The sequence below is a fragment of the Rattus norvegicus genome, chromosome 9 (assembly GCF_021556685.1).
Source record: "Rattus norvegicus strain SHRSP/BbbUtx chromosome 9, alternate assembly SHRSP_T2T, whole genome shotgun sequence".
Taxonomy (NCBI): Eukaryota; Metazoa; Chordata; class Mammalia; order Rodentia; family Muridae; genus Rattus; species Rattus norvegicus.
The window spans coordinates 74,160,900-74,165,509 of NC_141542.1; the positions used below are offsets into that span (position 1 = coordinate 74,160,900).

Genomic DNA, 4,610 nt, shown 5'->3' on the forward strand with positions numbered 1-4,610 from the left:
CTCCCCCACCCATACTGCCACACGGCAGACAAGTTGTGGAGCCAGTTTTCCCACCCTTATGCCCCAGAGGCCTGCTCAGTCTCACCCCTGCCAGCAGGGTCAGCTCTACTGTGCTGCAGGTGAGGTTCAGGGCCTGCTCTCCTAATGTGTTGATCCCAGATTCAGGTCTCCCACCTACCACAGGTGGTGAGGGGTTGGGGGGAGGGTATCGATCCTTCATCCATGCCACTTCACAGGAGATGAGTGGTAAGGCCAGCTAGACCACACTCATATCCTGGGGCTGGCTTACCTGCAATTTCTGCAATGTGCAGAGCCCAATCTCCCAAGTACTGCAGCTGGCTAGGGGTGGGGTCAGCTCTCCCACAATGCCTAGGTAAGAATAGGACCAGTTCTGCACAGCCTTCAGGCATCAATATGTTCCCTGGCAGCAGTGCAGACCAGGGACATCCACCTGGCCTCTGGTAGTAACAGACCCCTGGTGCTGCAGGGCCACAGACCCAGACGCAGTCATAGCAGAGGCCAGGACCCCACCGTGTTCCCAGGTGGCATCGCCAGCTACTCACATCCCGTCCTGCCTCTCTGTTGTGCCACAGCCTTCTGTTTCTTTCTCTTCCATTTCTCCACCACTGACTTGCTCCTTTGAGTGGTGCCTGGGGTCTCTGAGTGTCTGGGGTCATCTCAGGAGTGCTCTCAGGAGTGCTATACCCTGCTTGTGAATTATGGCCCCAGGCAGGGGTCACCTCAGGCATAGTCTGCCCCGCCCCCATGCCTGCAAGGCCTTCAACTGGTGGTCATCTCTGGCAAGCTCCAACAGCACGCCGGGTCTGGTGGTCCTCTTGGGCTGGAATTTTTTTTCAGGGACTACTAGGATACTAATCATTCAAATGTTCATGGGTCAGAACACTAGGCATAGACATAGCCTCTTCTCTGCCACCTACTGATGCATACGTGACACACCAGTCACACCTGCAATGCCTCTAGGGGCAGGAAGAATATCTTATAAGTTATTTGTGCATCTTATACAAGATCAGCACGAGCACTACGTAATTTCTCACCATTCCATTGTTTAGGGTAGCAATAATGAGAATCCTTAATTATGAAAACCAACTTTCCCTTTTGTAATTAACAATCAGTCTGTAAATAATAGTTTGATATCTTGTAGATAACGCTACTCACAACCAACCATTCACAAAGCTGTGGTGAGGGTAAAATGCCCACATCCTATCCCCAGACGTCCCTACCTGATCCCTGCTACTCATGACTATGATGCGTCCTATGGAAGAGAGAGGGGGGGGGGGGGGGGAGACCGTGCGTATGATTGCATTAGCGACCCTGTGCTATCCTGGTTCAGGTCTGTGGTGATCAGTGTCGTCCGTGGTGTTTTTATAAGAGGATGGAGGGTCACCATGGAAGGAGGTATGATAACTCACGCACAAGTGAGAAAGACACGGGTTATTGAGAGTCAAGGGATTAAACGTCGTTGTAAAGCTAGAAGAGCACGTTCCCTGGAGGCTCCTGAAGGAAGCGGCAGGCTAACCTGGTTTGGATTTCTGGCCTCCAGAACTGCAAAAAGATAGGGTTGTGTGGTGATAGATGACCACACTGGGATAGTTTGTTATCTCAGCAGCCAGAAATCAATACACAAGATCAGGGTTCAGTTATCATTTGTAAAATAATCATTCGTTAATTCTATACTCTTTTCTACTGTCTTTTTTCTTTTCTTTTTTTTTTTTATAAAGCGGGGCCCTGTCTCTTGATACTTAATCATCACTATAAACTTTTGACTATTTTAAGTAAGTGTAGTATCAATTGTAGTTATTATTCATGATGATGCTTGCATATTCTCCAGTTTTCTAAGTGGGAGGCCCGGGCCCTAGTTTATACACACATTAAAGGTTGCTATGACCCAACATTGTTTTTTGAGTTGTGCTGTGTTTTCTGGCATAAAAACACATCCTGGGATGTTCTTTTCCTTCCTTCACAGATGTGGAATAGGTGATTTCTCTAATGAGCCCTGGATTCTGTTCAGTGTGATGAAGTTTCAAAGCCAAGATATATACATCTTGATGCTTTTCAGTCTTTCAAGTCTGTAAGAGAATGCTCACACAGAGAGTAAAATGTGGGCTGCCTGGCGATGTTTCTGTTGACTTTGTTCAGAATAACCCCTCCCCCATCAATCACCATGCTCTAAGCCTGATTTTATCAAGGCATTGTCCATCTAACTGGGGCGGGAACTTGTAATGGCTGCCTCCCCCTATCTAGGAGAACTCAGTAGGTGTGAGCTGAGTGAGTGAACTGTGACTCTTACTTCCCTCCAGCTTCCTAGATCACACAACAGAAATAACCTCCCTTTTACTCTTGACTCGATATCCTAGAAAACTGGATGTGGTTTTTTTAAATGAAGTCCAATCCCTGCTCAAGGATTATTGGGTATGTGACCTTGCTTTGTGGTAGCCAATAAGTGTCATTCATTCCAAGTAGCCACATGGTGGAGCTAGCTGTGTGTGGAATCTGAATGCCAGCCCTGACACTAAGCTTGGCAGGTTCTGAAGTCACCGAGGAATGGAGGATTGCTTCACTTGCTGAGACACTTTTGTAGCAAAGATGTCATAAGTCACTTCACTAAAAAGGATTAATGAAAGTTAACTTCATGTTACAAAGATGACGTGAGGCAGAATCGAAGAGGCCTTCCCCACATTTCCGTGGTGGCTGAAATGGACGATAGCACTCTGTCTCTCTGGTCCCTCCTCCTCCCTGAAGTCTGTTCTTGTATTCTAAACTGTGTCAGTTCACAGGCAACAGTAACAACTCTAACGCAGTGGATGGAAATAAAAGTGAGTGCTTATTCTGGGGTCGGGGTGTGTGTCTGGGAAGACACACATGGACCCATGTACAGGAGTAGATATCTGCCACTGTGGACACTGGCTAGTGGCAGTTACCGCACGGTACCACAGTAAACCAAACACACAACTCTACAATGTCTCACATGAGCACTTACAGGTTGAACTGGACAGTGATGAAGTTCAATGACCATGGCTCCCTCAACCATGAGGATCCAGGAAGAGCAATGTATCCCACTCCTGGGAAGCTACTGCTGCACCAGAGGTAGCAGGAGGCTCAGGGACACAAGGAGCTGTTTCCAGATCTGTGACATAATGCCAGCTGATAACTTGTAGGCATTACAGGACTCTGAAGTTTTGAAGAAAACGCAGAAGACAACTTAAATCCCACTCCTGTCTGTTGAGATCTGCTCAGGTAAATAAAACACCTTTAAATTAAGGGAGTGCCATATGATGCCAAGAGTGTTCATATAACACATTACATAATGTTATTCTGACTCTAAATTAGTCATTGGTCAGTTAATCTCACAATATGGGCAGATTGTAGAAATAATTGGTTTTGGTTGTGAGTGCATGAAATTGAAGCTTTTAAAACTGGCAGCCACCCTCGTTTCCTTGGCTGAGGCAAGAGGATTGCTATGACCTCAAGGTCAGACTGGACCACATAAGGAAGTGGAGGCCAGTCAGGGCTATACAGTAAGACCTGATCTCAAAATACCACCTCCATCACAGGCACACACAGAACAGTGACTTTAGCAACAGATGTCAGTCTCTGGCACAAGGGCAAGTCCGAAGTGAAGATGCATGGTCTGGTTTATCAAATCCACAAAGCCCACAGGGACCCTGTCTCCCTCTGGTCACTGCTGTCTTCCTTAGGATAGGATCTCTGTCCTCGCTGTATAAGATTGCAGACAGAACTCCATCGTCCAGGGGGTAGATCAGAGGCAAGGAAGAAAACGATAAAGGGCACATGTACAAACTGCTTTATTAGATGCTGTCTTGAAACCACCCCAAGGAACATACTTAATTTTCCTGACTAGGGATTAGTCATGCATCACACAATTCTGTTGGTTATGAGAAATGCAGTTTTTTTTAAAAAAATATTGTATATCTGATTACCCCACACACACTACCACCACCCAAAAGGAGAAAAAGAAAAAGAACGAAGAGAGACTGGATATCTGACTTAGACAGTTGGGCTAGTTGAATTGTGAACCAGTGCAGATCCCAATTTCTCATGGTTTCTTCCAGCTAGAGTCTGGAAAGAGTCCTGAATATAGCCAAGTCGTTTATAAATGTAAAACAAAGTAGAGAGCCTAAAGAGAACTTCTTCCTTCCAGAGCTGTTTAAATGTTGTCCTCAGTGTCATAGGTGGACCTCTGAGTGTTCATGGCCTGCTGTTCCCACCAAGAGGGCCACCTTGCTGGAGAAGCCTGGGTGTAGTTTATTCCATCTTCCCTATTGTACATTCTGGAACCATTTCCCTCCTTAGCAAACTGGGACTCCCACTTTTTTTTGTGAACCCAGTCTTACCACAGAGCCAATAGGAATGGGCAGCTGACAATGGTTAGAAACCTCCATAATTATGAACCAAAATTTGCCTTTCCTTTTATTTTAGGCATTCGTGACAGTATGGCGGGCTGTCTTTGTCTTGCAGAACAGCCATGGGCAAGGCTGTGCTGGTCTATAGAACACCCGGCCTGCCTGACACTCCGCCTCCCATTCTGGCCTCGCTGAGTCTCCCGTGTGCACCGCAGTTGCGTCTGACCG

General features: G+C 46.7%; 1 non-coding gene across 1 annotated transcript; it reads right to left on the reverse strand.

Annotated features, from left to right (window-relative positions):
* Window positions 1-860: 860 nt before the first annotated feature.
* Window positions 861-988, reverse strand: LOC120094912 (small nucleolar RNA SNORA17). The gene has a single exon (XR_015630040.1). It is a non-coding gene; the product is annotated as a small nucleolar RNA SNORA17 (small nucleolar RNA).
* Window positions 989-4,610: the final 3,622 nt, after the last annotated feature.